Genomic DNA, 15,861 nt, shown 5'->3' with positions numbered 1-15,861 from the left:
GATTGGTTATCTAGCCAAATGTAGCCTGCATAGACAGTGTGATGCAGTGGTTAGGGTGTTGGGCTGGGACCTGAGGAATCAGGGTTGAAACCTCCACTTAGCCATGAAGTTCAATCCATGAAGCTCACTGAGTGATTTGAGGCCAGGCTAACTTGCCTCCCAGGGTTGTCGTGAGAATGAAATGTGACAGTGGAAAGCCATACATACCACCTTGAGCTCTTGGGAGGAAAGACATGCCATGATAAAATAAATATCTAGCACAAGAAATAGGAGTGGGTCCAACCTGCATCTACAGTTCATTTCCAACATGGCCTTCACCATTAATACTGGTGTTTGTCTATTCTTACTGGTTTCCCCAAGTAAGCAAGGCAATACTGGTATTCTAAAGCAATGTCCTCTGCAGTTTACATGTGCCCTGATCTCCAGTAAAAATCCTCAAATGATACTTCGGTTACCCCATGTGTAAGAAACAGGTTTACATATGGATGTGTATTAGACACATGAGTGGATTACAAGAGCTATCCATTGACTTCTTAAAGTGTTCTAAAACAACCCAAATCACACATTCAATGATCACTCACATTGGCGCCACTTGTAAGCAACTGGTGCTAAGCTTTTTGTGTAAATTGGTTCACTGTGAAGTTGCAATGCCCTGTTTTCAGGCATTTCTAATAGCATTCCTAAAATATCTGCAACTACAGCGAGGACCTGTTTCTGACAAATACTTTATTGCATGTTGTACATGCAGCTACCTTGCTGCCGCCACCTTTCAGAATAAAGGAGGGGAGTTGTGAGATGCTTTGGTTGGAAGCCCTAACCAACCACAGATCTGTTACACAGAGAGTTAAAATATGCATCTTCCTGACTCACAGCTAGCTTTGAACCACCAGAAGTGCTTGCTCAGCAACTCCATGTAGATGGATTGCCACAGAGTATTTCAGCGCTTGCTGCATCTATCAGTGATATGGCATCTGTGCTTCCTTAAAAGGAAGAAGAATTTGCACGAAGTGAAGCTCCCAGTGGAGCTCTTGACAGGTTTGCCCTCCTCAGAAGTGACACAATCTCTGCCCATTGCAAAGGATGGGCTTCTTTGCACGTATCAATGAATGTCATGTTAACTATTAAGCAACTCACAGCCGTTTTGGGTTAGGCTGTAGCACACCACCTCAAGAGGCAGTCTTCTGTCACATAACGTACATGGGGAAGGGCCATGGCCTGGCATGTTCCATATGCAGAAAGACCCAGGTTCAATCTCTCTAGGTAGGGCAGGGAGAGAACCATCCCTGAGACCCTGGAGAGCAGCTGCCAGACAGTGTCAGCAATACTGAGTTGGATGGTCCAATAGTCAGACTCAGTATATGGCAGCACCCTATCTTCCTATGGCTTTTTAGTGGTTCCATGAGAGTTGGTTCCCAAAGCTGTTGCTCAGGGATTTCTGCTCAAGATCTTCATTTTCTTTTTAAGCTTTCTTCATTGCTCCCACCACCAACAGAAGTACAGTTGGTGAGGACAGGCAAGGAGACCTTTTTGGGTAACTTATGGAAGAGCTTTTGTTTTATTCCAGCAAGGTAATAGAGCCTGCAATGATAGATGTTATTTCCTGTTTGTTGACATGCTTTTATGATGTGGTTTGATTTTTGTTTTATTGTTAGGATTGTATTTTATAAATGTTATAAATCTATATCTCTCTTAGTGCGGGTGTGAGCTTTGGATCTTCTTCTGCCTGCAGACAAGAAATGAAAGCAATATTCTGTCCTTGCATCTGAATGTAATGGCAAACCTGGGTTTGTGGAAGTGAGTTGTGGAACTGGAGCATGTGAGGGAGAAGAAAGACAGGGGTGCACAAGCACAAATAGCCAAACCATGGTTTGCCACTACATGCGAACCAAGCCCAAGTGTCTTGGAAGCATTCACTTGCGATACACACCATGTTCACCGAAATCAACTCATGCAAGTACATGATGCACCAAATTCTGTTGAAAAGTTTGCATGCCAAAGAACATTCTATACTTGATGTATTCCATGAATACAATAAATGTATAAAGAAAAGCTGTCAGCACTCTGAACGGAATGAACATGCCTTAGAACTGCACCTGGGATATGAAGAGTTTGACCAGGCAACAGGTGTCCCTGTGGCAAAGGATTGTTATCTTTCTTCCATGAATTTTGAAGGAGCTGCAGAACAAGAGACTTTGAGCTATGCCTTAAGAAGTCCTTCGAATCTGTTTTTTACATAGGAGTCAAGCCAAGTAAACAAAGTGATTACTGTTATTTCATGGCAGCTTACTGAAAATAGACGAATATTGTGCAGAAATCAAAGGCAAATTCCACAAGGGCACCTTTACAATCCAAACAATGCACAGGAACATGTCACTGAGACTTACTGGCTTGACCATGGATCAAAGAGTTCGTGTTGCAATCGGGCTGAAAGGGGTTGCAACATTCACCACCTCTATTTCAGCAAGTCAAAATGGGCACATTCCCACATGAGAACCACCTTGCCTTCCTTCACATCAACTTGATGTTTCTTGTTTCAACCCCACCAAGTCAGAAGGAACACCGAGGATATAAAGAGAGGAACTGAGACTGCGACCTGATGCATACTTACCTAGGGGTAATCCCTGGACTTCTGAGTAAGCATGCACAAGATTGCACCATGAGGGGATCAAAGAGTTCCTCAATCCCTTTGAGGGCAGCATAAAGACAATGCAATCTCTTCTCGATCAGTTCTAGAATAATTGCAGTCAAGGACTCCCTCCTGAATGGCAAACAATTGCTAGGAGGCACTGATCACTGAATCATTTTAGTGGATTGGAATAACCCACCACGACACAGAAGGGGCTAATTGTGTTTTTGGAAGCATGAAAATAAAGAAACTGTTAATTAAAATTCCTCCAAATGAAGCTGGAAATAGAGTGGGAAGAATCCTCCAAACTAGGGGTGGGGAACTTCTGACCCACAAACCAAATTTGGCCCAATAAGCTTCACCCCTTTGGCCCGCCAGGCCCTTTCCACCAAAGCATGCCCAATGGTATCACACCTTTTGCCATATGTGGGGGCAGGTATGTAGCAGGTAAGGATATGACTCCACAGGAACAACCAGGAGGTTAAAGTGAGCTCCTAGTTGTTCCACTGCAAGCAGGTTTCACTTCCAGAGCAGATCAACTGATTGGTGCTGACAGGGAGCCCCACTGGGATCAGCTGCACTGGGGAGTTTCAGTCTAAAAGGTCTAAAATACTCAGAATAAATAAATTATATAATGTCTAGGGGGGCCAGCTAAATTATGGCAAGATTCAATATTTTATGTTGAGTCTGGAAACCAAGAAAGCAGAGATGAGACATTCAAGCGGATTATTCTAAGTGCTACAAAACTTAAATAACTGGCTTCTACTTGATTTCCTCTTCCCTCTTTATCACCTTTTCCTTTTAGACTATTTCTGTGGGGTGGGGATATCTTGTTTTAAATCTGTGTGCCGCACTTATTAAATGATAACCACTGTATAAAGTATTATTGTGAAAACTATTATTAATAAAACTGGTTGACAGGAATAGTCAATAAGTGTTCTGTATAAGATTTTATATATATATATATATATATATATATATATATATATATATATATATGGGCTGATTTAGGTGAAATAAGAAACTGTGTCAAGAGAAGAGCTTGACACTAATTGACATTTCAAGTCAAATAAAAAGTGGTCACTCTTGATCACTGAGGATAGCGGAATGCTAGGGCAACGTCTCAGTGTTGGACCCTTATCATAATCCAGTTCTTTGTGTATTTCATTTGGCACTTGGGTTATTTTAAAATATCATTGTGCAATGGAATATGTTAATAGTTTGAGTTTAGAGGCACTCCCTTACAGGATGTTCCACTACGGAGATAGGAATTGCAAGAGAAATGCTAATCTGATATCGAAAATTGTTGAACCAATTTCAGAGATGAAGCCTTTTATCTCTTTTTTTAAAGTTATTAATTTCTCGCTCATGAGTGCTTGGACTTGGGAAACTCACCACGACAGATTCCGCTTTGAATATCTCCTCTTCCAAATTAGCTTTTCTCTCAGATGAAATCATGATTTAGAAATCTCTCAGGTCCACGATGCTGCTGATGAGAAAAGCCTTGATCTAATGTAGGTACTTAAATAATTACATTTTTCTTATTTCTTATTCTAACATGTCAGTCTACATAAATGCGCCCAGGTAAGTGCTCTGTCACTAAGCAGTACTAAGCATTAGTACTGCTGGATGAAGGCAAATAATTAGGAAACGAAATTAAAGGGACATATCACATTACCTGCACAATATCTTTCTAAAATCCACTTTGGGACATTTTCATGAGCTACTCCATCTTGACAATATTTATTAATTTTTCTCCTTGTGGAAAGGTACAAGGCAAGGAGGGTGGGGAAATGAGGACGACGACTATGGAGGAAGCTTTGTGCAAATAGAATCTGTGGTGTAGATCCAAGAAGTGACTTTCCAGCATTGGAAGGGCCCAATTCCTATTTGAGATGAGCACAAGGCTGCACCCCATTCCCAGGAAGCAGGAACGGCAGTTAATTCAACGTGTGAAGCAACTTGTGAACATGAGGCGGACTGAGGCAGACGCCTCAGGTGGCGGAATCTCAAGAGGCAACACCCCACCCCCACCCCATGGGCTGTTCTCCACCCCTGCCACTGCTGCCAGAGAAGTGAGAAGAAGAACCTGCAACATCTTCCGGCGAGATCTCGCGAGATCTTGAGCTCACATGAGATCTTAACACTGCCATCACTTCTCCTCACTTCTCCCGGGGGGGGGGGCACACTCCAGCTGACACAACCAGAGAAGCAAGGAGCAGTGACTGTGGCTTCTTGGTTCCAGTGAAATCTCACAGACTTCTCACGAGATCTCACCGTAACCCAGAAGCTGCAGGTGAAGCCACACAACCCTGGTATATGAGAGGCTTTGGCCTCAGGTGGCAAAATGGGATGGGGCATCCCTGTTGTGAAGATATCCCCTAAGGCCAGGGGTAGGGATTCTGCAGTCTCCCAGATTTCCTGGAATACAAACTCCCACCTTCCCTTAATCCTTGTTTCTGCTGTCTGGGGCTAATGGGACTTGGAGTCCAACAATATTTGGAGGACCACATGTTCCTCACCCCTGCCTTAGGCAAAGACAGGGGTAGCCAATGTGATGCTGTCAGAGATGTTGCAAACTACAACTCCTAACATCTCTGACTATTGGCCATGCTGGGACTTGAAGTTCTTAATAGGATGGCACCATGTTGGCTATAAGAGAAGAGTGATTTGTCCAAGGCCATGAATAGCTAAGGTGGGAATAAACCCAGCTCCATGGTTTCTCTAGCTGACGGAACCATGTTGGCTGCAAGTAGTTAAGAATATTAAATCTGTAATCAGATTACTGCTATGGATAGCAGCCAGATCACTAGTAGGCGATTAAAACAAAACCTACCGTATTTTTCACCCTATAGGATGCCCCGTCCCATAAGGCACACCTAGTTTTTTTGGGGGGGAATAAGGGGGGGGGGAATTATTTTTTCCCCAGGCGCGGGGCTGGGGCGGGGGAAGCCCAAGCCCAAGAACAGGCAACTCTCCACAAGCCGTGGGAGCCCGGCACCGGGCTCCCATGGCTTGCGGAGAGCTGCACGAAGCTCAAAGCCTGGGCGCGCTGAGAACAGTGCGCCCAGGCTTCAGCATGCAGGCAACTCTCCACAAGCCACGGGAGCCCATCGCCGGGCTCCCATGCCTTGTGGAGAGCTGCGCGAAGCCTGGGCACGCTGAACATGCAGGCAACTCTCCGCAAGCCGCGGGAGCCCAGCGTGGGCTCCCACGGCTTGTGGAGAGCTGCGCGAATCCTGGAGAGCGAGAGGGGCCGGTGCGCACCGACCCCTCACGCTCTCCAGGCTTCAGCGAAAGCCTGCATTTGCCCCATAGGACACACACACATTTCCCCTTCATTTCTGGAGGGGGGGGAGTGCGTCCTATAGGGCGAAAAATATGGTATTTTGAAAGGAAAAAGAAATCACTATGATAGCTGCTTTTCTAAGAAGGAGTGATGTTTGAATATGTCCGCCCTTTGATTTCATTTCTCAGACATGTGTCCCTGCAGGTACCCTCATTCTATCAAGCGAGTGTTATTACTTACATGAATATGGGCTGTGGGTCCCTGCCTCTTGGAAACCCTGCTTTAAAGAGAACTGGCTGCTTTTATATGTGCAGCTGTGATTTCATCTATAGGCTGTGTTCAACATAAATATATAGCATTTTCCTTTAATAGACTCCAGAAATCCCTGTTGCCAGCAGTAAATTTTCAGGCCGAGATAACACATTTAGGGGGGAAATGCTTAGCTTGTATTTATTTCAGATGCTTAGAATTTTCTCTCTGGTCGTGTTATCTTTTAGTGACTTTCCCAGAGTTGTGTGCAAGCGAACTTTATTTGTTGCTGTCAGAGACACAAAGCCCTTAAGCAATCATAAATGTCGAGTCTAAGAGCGATGAACATTCAGACGTTTTCTCACATTACAGCTGCTGCCAACTGCTGATGTAGAGGGGGGAAAATGAAGCACATTAAGCACCTAAGAATTAAAAATAAATTATGTATAACATAGGCCAGGCGCTCATATAAAAAGCATTATTAATGCCTGTGTTGTGTGCAACAGTTCAGCTCCAATCATGTTTTATTATGATAGTCTCAGTATGTTTTCTACTGAGTTTCAAGACACCTGGAAATAAAATGGCTTCGGTTCTGAATGAGCTAATACAGTATATCCCCAGAAGAACAATCGTTTACCATGCAGCCAATTTTGTTTTTATTTTATTTTTACCCAGCACTTGCTTGCTTCCTCTATTTTTTTTTTTATTATCCCTAAATAATAATAAAAAATAAAAAATGAATGTTTCATTTCTCTCTCCTCCTCCGTCCCAAAGGACCTGATCTGTAAAGCAGAAAAGCCCATGGAAGCAGAACTCATGGACAGGTTCCTATTGGGAAAACCTGCATGCTTTGTTGCTACAGTGGAAATAGCTGGCTCCTCCCTTCCGTGCAAGGCAGCTGTATCCTGCATACTCTATAAAATAATTGTGCATTCTTCAGGGCTGGAACAAGCCCATCAGATGATTCCCATTGAGGTGCTAAGTTTAGAGTAGTTGGATTTCCTTTGCAATCAAATGAAGAAATAAATATAAACAATACAAATTCAAGTATTAGTATTAGTACAGTGGTACCTCGGGTTACATACGCTTCAGGTTACAGACTCCGCTAACCCAGAAATAGTGCTTCAGGTTAAGAAATTTGCTTCAGGATAAGAACAGAAATCAGGCTCCGGCGGTGTGGCAGCAGCAGGAGGCCCCATTAGCTAAAGTGGTGCTTCAGGTTAAGAACAGTTTCAGGTTAAGAACAGACCTCCGGAACGAATTAAGTACTTAACCCGAGGTACCACTGTATTATTATTCAGCAGCAAAGGGCAGAGAACTATCAAGAACTGTATTCATGATGAAACATGGTATCCAACACAGCAATTGACAGCATCCAGATGTTTGGAAGAGCTGGGTGTCCCTCCCTACCTTGACAAGCTGAAGAACATCATCAACTCCCAGGGACATGGGAAAGCTGCAGGACAGGGTGGAATCCCAACAGAAGTGCTGAAAGCCAGCCTCAATCCCTCCTTCATGACACACCGCCATGGCCTCCTCTTGCAGGGTTGGGGAAAAGGATTCGTGCCACAAGATATGTGTGACTCCGGCATTGTGACCCCCTATAACAGGCACATCCAACTCCCAAGAGATTGCGATCCCTTCACAGTATTAAAAAAACTGGCAGTGATCTACCCATTGCCATTGGAGGATGGACCAGAGTTGTTGAGATTTTTTTTAGGGAGCAAGAGTTGTTGAGCTATAAGGACAACGGTGATTGTAACAACTACCATGGTGGAATATCCCTTCTGAGTACTGCGGGATTACAGTTACAGTGGTACCTCGGGTTACATACGCTTTAGGTTACGTACACCTCAGATTACAGACTCCGCTAATCCAGAAATAGTACCTCGGGTTAAGAACTTTGCTTCAGGATGAGAACAGAAATCATCTCCAGCGGCACGGCGGCAACAGGAGGCCCCATTAGCTAAAGTGGGGCTTCAGGTTAAGAACAGTTTCAGATTAAGAACGGACCTCCAGAACGAATTAAGTACTTAACCCGAGGTACCACTGTACTTGCTGACAGGGTCTATCCCAAGTCACAATGTAGCTTTCGAGCTGAGAGGTCAACATTTGACATGATTTTCTCACTGTTCCAGTGCAGGAGAACTACCAAGAGCATCGCCTTCGTAGACCTGATGAAGGACTTTGACCTTGTCAGCTGAAAAGGACTCTTCACGTAGCTCAACGAGATAGGATGCCCTCCTCCTCTGACTAATACATTTAACAAACCATTGTTGTTGTTTAGTCGTTTAGTTGTTTAGTCGTTTAGTCATTTAGTTGTGTCCAACTCTTTGCGACCCCATGGACCAGAGCACGCCAGGCGGTTCTGTCTTCCACTGCCTCCCACAGTTTAGTCAAACTCATGCTGGTAGCTTCGAGAACACTATCCAACCATCTCGTCCTTAACAAACCATAGACTATTATAATGCTAAGAGATAACCAATGTGAAGTAAGGCATAGAATCACAGAATTGTAGAGCTGGATGGGTCACCTTGTCCAACCTTCCTGCAATGTTGGAATCTCAACTAAAACTCAACTAAACTATCCATAACAGATAAACTGAACTGCAAAGATAGAAACCTGTTTGAGTTTCCTACAAAAGTTAGTAAGGTAAATGTTCGAGCCTACCATTGATGGTGTAGCAGTGTAAGTACAGTAGACTATGTATTGTTCATCCTATTTTGGGGCCTCAGTAAATATCACATATTGCCAAAATGAACTTTCTTCCAAATGATCTATCACTTTCTCTGAATTTTTAACTGGAATGATGTGTTTTATGTAAGGTAAGACTTATGTGTCAAGTGACTAATAAAATCACCATCATCGACCTTGTGCAGGTGGTGCCCAAGAAGGTAGCCCATAAATTTGTTTACAGACAAACTCAAAGTTTAGAATAGTGGTTTTCAAGCTTTCTCTCTTCCAGAAAACCTTTTCATAGTAACTGTAAGATTAGGGTTAGGACAGGAGAAGGCCAGTGGAGCCTGGTGAATGGCAACAAACGTTCTTTGATAGTCTGTGGCAAACCTCTAACAGTAGCTAGAAAACCCACCAACTTCCAACACAGTCTCTACCACTGTCCAACAGCTAGTATCCTGAGGACATTAGCCTTAATGTTTAGCCTAAATACTTTCTCTTGTAATTTAAGCTGAGTGATCCAGGTCTTGTCTTCTGGGTCCTATCCTCTGCGGGAGATTTCTTCCTCATCCCTTATGCCTAATGAGACTAAAGCTTCTTAGTTTGGAACCTGGGGTTTGACTGCATGCTTTTGACCACCAATTATTTCTCCCCTCGTATGCCAGATTGCTTGTGACACACTTTTACAGTACTGGCAAAGGAAAAACTGACTGAATTCATCCAGCACTGAATGGGGAGTTAGCTAGTAGTTGTGCCCTCAAACTCGCAAATCTTGGAGTTGCCCTCATACAAGTTCTGGGGTTGAAGTGAGGCGTGGTGACAAAGAAGAAATATTACGGGCTGGTCTAATCTGCAGGAGAGCTGGGAACTTCTTCACACTCAGGTCAATGGGTTGCATTCAGACAGGTCGTATGTTGCGAAAGGTGTGATATAATCTCCCTGTAGGTTTGTCCACAGTACAATGCGATCACATAACACAATCATGACACAATATGCAGACTAGAGCCAGATGGGTAGAGAGACAAACTACCCTAGAAGGAGCATGAGAGGTACTGCCCCTCCCTTAACATCCCACACACCCCAATTGCCAGTGTACAAATGATTCCCCACCACCACCCCAGCTTCTTGAGGCCCCACTGAGTATAAATCGAGTTATAATTGTTTTAAAGGCCCATGGTTTCAGTCATAAAGAAAAGGAAGTGGTTTTCAACAGTTGTGCCTGACAGAAAGCTACCCCACATTTTAAATGTTACATCTTTCTCTGAGTTGTGTGCAGGGTATAGGCGGCCTGAGGCAAGCAGCAAGAGACACCCCCAACTCTTCTTTTCCTCTTCCTGTTGCTGCTGTCGTCTCCCCTTCTCCCAGCTCCACTTATATGTATTTTATTTCATTGCTGCATTAGTGGCAGGAGCAGAAACTAGTTCTCCTCCTCCTTTCCCTTCCTCTCTCTTATTCTGGAAAAAAACACACAACCCAGCTCCAGTCTTGTGCACCACAGGGGCCTGACTGGGCCTCTTTCTGGGGAATACACTTGTTTGGGATCCACTGGGTCCCTATCCATCCCACCCTGAAATGCCCCATTGTGGGTTCTCATGACAGACACATGAAACACAGTTTAAGGTAGTGTGCACAGGGAGCTCTGAGAAATGCAATCTTCCCAGAGTGATCAGCTTCCCCCTCCTACTTAGTCACAGTCTTGTCCTCTTGAACTCAGAAGGGGGGTGGATGGGAACAGCTCTAGAATTAGATGGCTTTGCCTCTCATTGGCTCCTGTGCCACCTACATTTGCTCTCAGAAGGGAGCCCTACCAGTCCCAATGGGCACCACCCACCACTGGAAGCCTCTGTCCTTTTGCATAACTGCAATGTGGCCTGTACAATGGTTAGAGCAGCATCCTTTGCCTCACCTGCTAGTATGAATATTTTCCACTGGGAAATTCAACCCCCAGACTGAAAAATATTCCCCATCCAGGAAACAGGACTCCCACTGCTTACCTTTCCCTCTCCTATATATTATGTTTCAGTGCATGATTCTAAGTAGGAACAAACAAGTTTTGTCCTCTATCAAATTAAACATACAGCTACTGCCTTGGGTCAAACCTACACAGCAGCTGAACAGGAAAGTCACTTTCTTAAAAAGAAAAAGGGGGGTGGGGAGAGAGATCTGGTTTCATCATTCTGCCTTTAGCTACAAATGCCAATTTGGTGTGTTTGAACAGAATGAGTCAGTGATTGCCAGAAAGCCTCTTTGCTGTTGGAGACAGGACAGGCACTAGCAGAAAATGTGCTCAGACTGCATTCCCTCAAGCTTGAGCCATTAGATTGACAAACCCCGGAGGACTTCGGGCAAGGGAATGTGTAGAATGACCTTTGTCAACCTGGTGCCAATCTCAGCGCTTTGGCCTACTGCACTCATCGGCCCCGGTGAGCAATGTCGAAAGTCAGGAATGAGGGGCGATGTAGCCCAAAATCTCTGGAGGACCCCCGGTTTGGTTGAGGAGGGCCTGCAACTATAGATTTGTAACCCTGGGGTTCTACTTATCAACATGAGCCAAAATGGCCCTAGGCTTAACTGGAAGTGACCTCTGTGGCAATTTTGTTTCAAGAAAGACTGCTGGGAATTCAGCTTGCAGCGTCTAACCCATTTCCAAAAATATATTTTTAGTTATTTACACGTAGTTTGATCATGCTTTCCCAAAGGAATTCACACAACAACAATAAAAAGCACAGCACACATCTAAGCTCAAAACCACCTGTATTGACTTGGGTGCTTCTCTTGCCCCATGCCAGGGCAAGTATTATTTCCTTAACAGATTCATTAGTATGCTGTAAGACCCCTGCAGAATCAGACGAAAGGCCTGTGCCAGCCTTGGTTCAAACATCTTGAAGGCAGCAGGTTGGCATGGGCTGACCCAGTAGAGGGTGTTGTTGTATGTGCCACTCACCTGACCTTCGACCTACTCCATCACGGCAGCAGTATACTAAGATGGAGAGAGAGGGGCTGGCATGGTGCAAACACGCTGGTGGAGCCAATCTGGTGCTCTTGCTGCCGTGTTAGCACTGCACCAATCTTTCCCACACCACATCCACTCTCTGTATGCTGCAGTGACTCTGCTGGATGGAGGTCAGGAGAAAGGCACAGCCACGCCATGCCTCCAGCTACTAGGCTGGCCTGCGTAGTCCAGCCTCCTGTTTTCTACACTGGCTGACCAGATACCTCTGGAAATCTCACCAGAAGGACATGGAGGTAACCACACATTCCAGTTTGTCATTCCCAACAACTGGTATTCAGAAGCATACTGTCTCTGATGCTGGAGATAACATGGGGCCATAATGACCAGTAGCCGTTGATAACGCTATCCTGCACGTATTCAGTGCCAACTCCCGATTCCTAATCATGAAGAGGGTTTTTGTTTTGTTTTGTTTTAAGGCCTCAAATACTGCCATTGTACAGAACGGGAAAGGAGTCTGAGTTCAGTCAGGATTTGGTTCTGTTGAGATTTGTATCCAAATAGCTCCTTTGCAAAAAGCCAGAGTCTGATGTCAGCATAGCACTGCCTTGGGAAAGATTAACAGGCGTGATCATTAAGTGGCCTTATCTTTTCATGCCTTTGGCTTGTAAATCTATATTGCTAAGATCCCGAAGGAGAGAAAGCTACACATCAACGATATTCCCCCTCCTGAGGTCAGAGGAAGTGAGGAGTGATAAAAGTGTCTAGAAGTTATATAGCTGGGATGGGTACTTTGTGGCCCTCCAGAAGTCATTGGACTACAAAGTCCATCATGCCAGACCCTTGGCCTTGCTGGCTGGGGGCCAGAGGAGCTGACTTCTGATTACATCTGGAGGGCCACAGAATACCCAACCTGGCTGTAAGGGATTCTGCAACATTAATATCCTTTCAAGTCCATTGGAATTAATGTAATTTAAATTTGCATAGGTAGCCTCTTTTGCTGTAAAAGCTTCCCCTCTCAGGAAAATATTTGGGAAGAGTCTGGTTTTTAAGGGTCTTATCCTGATGGGTAATTTTCTCATTATTGTTCATTTCCAGTTTTTGTAAATACAACATAAAATTTTGTCTCTGTGTTCTGCATAATGATATGTGAAGCTTTTGCCTTCTAATGTGTTTGATTTGGGCTTTCTGTTCTTGATATGGTCCACGTGCTCATCCCATTTTTTGTTTCCTTCCTTCCTACTCGTTTCATTAAAGCTGTCTGCTTAAGGCTGCAATGCTATAACTCGCTTACCTGCTGAACCCCATGTGTTGAGTAGATTGTACTATGTATGTTTCACTTACGAGTATACTTTAAAAGTCCTGACAGGAGAAGGAAGGTGGTCTGGCAGCGTTTGAGCAGTTTCTGTTTCTTATCATACAGACACAGGAAATGAAGGAATCTCTTTCATTCTAGCTATGACTGTTGCTCAATACATGTGCCAATGAGCAGATTATCATTCCTTGCAGCCACTTGTGAGCACAGCGTAGCATAAAGAGCAAAATCCCTGCCAACTTTACAGTCATATATCCTGTCACATGGGAGGGATGACACATCAAGAGTAGAATCTGAACCATTATGTTAAACAGTGAAAGTGGGAAGAGTTCAGTATGCTTCTTTTGAACTTGACATCTCTTTAACCCCCTGGGCTGGGAAGTTGTTGCTTACAATAGCACAATCCTGGACACATTATTTTCCCTTTTACAATATTTCCCTTTTTCTAAATTGCAATAAATTGCAGTCCCAACAGTAACCTGCAGCAAACAAATAGAAAAAGGTAATTTACAGCAAAGAAAACACAGGGCCTGTTATCTTTAATTTTCTCTTTTCATATTCAACAAAAAAATAAAATAATTTTTAAAATAAAATTTCTTCCAATCCATATCCCCATATCTCCACGTGGTGATAGCTTCATCATTTTACCATCTTTACCTATTTTCCTCAATTGTCAATATTGTAATAATTTTTTATTCTTTTATCTTGGGGTGGTATTCAACTTCATTTTACTCAGAGTAGACCCATTGAACTTAATGGCACTGTTATACAATGGTTCAGCTCCTTTCTCCTGGGCAGTGTCCAGAAAGTGGTGGTGGGGCTGCTTTATACCCAGTCAGACCCTTGGTCCATCTACCTCAGTTATGTCTACACTGATTGGCTGCAGCTCTTCAGGGTTTCTTACTATGGGTTAAAAGACTAGCATGTAGCTGGAAAAAGACTCTTCCACTAATAATAATAATAATAATAATAATAATAATAATAATAATAAGGCACTCATCTGACTGGGTTGCCCTGGCCACTCTGAGTAGCTTCCAACAAATTATAAAACCACAGTAAAACACGAAACATTAAAAGCGTCCCTATACAGGGTTGCCTTCAGATGTCTTCCAAAAGTAAGATAGTTGCTTATTTCCTTGACATCTGATGGAAGGGCATTCCACAGGGCAGGCACCACTACTGAGAAGGCTAGTTCCCTGTAACTTCATTTCTTGCAGTGAGGAAACCACCAGAAGGCCTTCAGACCTGGACCTCAATGTCCAGGCTGAATGATGGGAGTAGAGACGCTCCTTCAGGTATACAGGGCCAAATCCATTTAGGGCTTTAAAGGTCAGCACCAACACTTTGGGTTGTGCTCAGAAATGTACTGGGAGCCAATGTAGATCTTTTAGGACTGGTGTTATATGGTCTCGGCAGCCTGCTCCCAGTCACCAGTTTAGCTGCCATATTCTGGATTCATTGTTGTTTCTGAATCACCTTCAAAGGAAGTTCTATGTACTTGTAGTTTTCGAGTCACCCATCCCAAAAATGCTTGGCACCTGGAGAAAACAAGCAAAAGCCTAGGCAGAAGTATGATAGAATCACAGAACTGTAGACTTGGAAGGGACCCCAAGGGTCATCTAGTCCAAACCCCTGCAATGCAGGGAACTCAGATAAAGCCTCCATGACAGATGAATAAAGGAGATAACTCTGCATCTGTTATACATTAATCTCTCCCAGTCCGTGTATTCTGCTTTGAACTGCTGCTTTTGCAAGCAACCCAAAGTCCCCCAACAGTGGGCCAGAAGTAGAAAGAAACATACTTATTGACCGGTTTTCTGCCAAGGGCCAGTTCATTATTACTCTTCTAGCACAGAGCTTACCTGTAATTCAGCAGCAATTTTTAAGAGTCACTTACAGGAGAGATGCAAGCCAGGCTGTGAACCAACACCAGGCAAGCGTGGGTTTCTGTTCCCTGCAACACAGACAGACAGACCCTTAGGGCCAGTTGTGTTGCAAGCCTCTGACGTCACCAGGTTCTAGAATTTATGGATAATTGTAATCTGGATAGGCTTCCACTGTTGTTCTCATCTGGGGGACAGGCCAGCTCTTAGGATAATGCTGGCTGGACTCCCTTTGCTGATGTTACAAACTATTTGCTCAATCAGCAAAAGTGTAGTTCTCATGCCTGTGCAGTTCCCTGTTTGGCTTGTCTTCTGCACTGATGCTGACCAGTCGTGTGTGTGTGTGTGTGTGTGTGTGTGTGTGTGTGTGTGTAGGGGGAAGCACTCGCAGCGGCAAAACCATGTGGTGCCAATACAAGAGAACCAAGCTGTAAGTTACATCTCAATCAAGTAGTTGCCTGCTAGCTTGTCTGTCATCTGTAACATTTTGGGGGAAATGAGTGATACAACAATAGAAGATCGCCCAGACATGTGCATTAATCTGGGAACCCGTGTGTGTGTACTGAGATCATGGGGATATTTATGTATGCCACTACTGCGGCCCATGTTTCGTTAGCCCAAAAAATGGAAAAGGAGCGAGGCCCCAACCAAAGAATAGTGGCAACTTAAGTCGACAGAATATGCACAGCTTGCAGATTTAACATACAGAATAAGAGAACAAGAAGAACATATGTTTAGAGAAGATTGGAAAATGTTTATTGACTATATGGGACATAACTGTGTGCCGCTGAAAACGCTGGCAGCATTAAGATAAATTCAACTGTGTAAATAAGTCATGATGGATGTAATAATGGAATACTGAATGGTATAGTT

The 15,861-nt window shown here is 44.0% G+C and overlaps 2 long non-coding RNA genes across 2 annotated transcripts; both read right to left on the bottom strand.

The window, feature by feature from the left end:
- Nucleotides 1–6,426: 6,426 nt before the first annotated feature.
- Nucleotides 6,427–11,774, bottom strand: LOC309533692. Its single transcript, XR_014220410.1, has 2 exons — nucleotides 11,593–11,774; nucleotides 6,427–6,549 (listed from the first exon to the last, which is right to left on the bottom strand). It is a non-coding gene; the product is annotated as an uncharacterized lncRNA (long non-coding RNA).
- Nucleotides 11,775–13,392: 1,618 nt separating this feature from the next.
- On the bottom strand, nucleotides 13,393–15,070 carry LOC309533691. Its single transcript, XR_014220409.1, has 2 exons — nucleotides 14,968–15,070; nucleotides 13,393–13,584 (listed from the first exon to the last, which is right to left on the bottom strand). It is a non-coding gene; the product is annotated as an uncharacterized lncRNA (long non-coding RNA).
- Nucleotides 15,071–15,861: the final 791 nt, after the last annotated feature.

The sequence above is a fragment of the Podarcis vaucheri genome, assembly GCF_965113315.1.
Source record: "Podarcis vaucheri genome assembly, chromosome: 5".
In the NCBI taxonomy this organism is placed as follows: Eukaryota; Metazoa; Chordata; class Lepidosauria; order Squamata; family Lacertidae; genus Podarcis; species Podarcis vaucheri.
The sequence above is the reverse complement of the archived record's forward strand: the minus strand, read 5'-3'. Positions and strand labels throughout refer to the sequence as shown.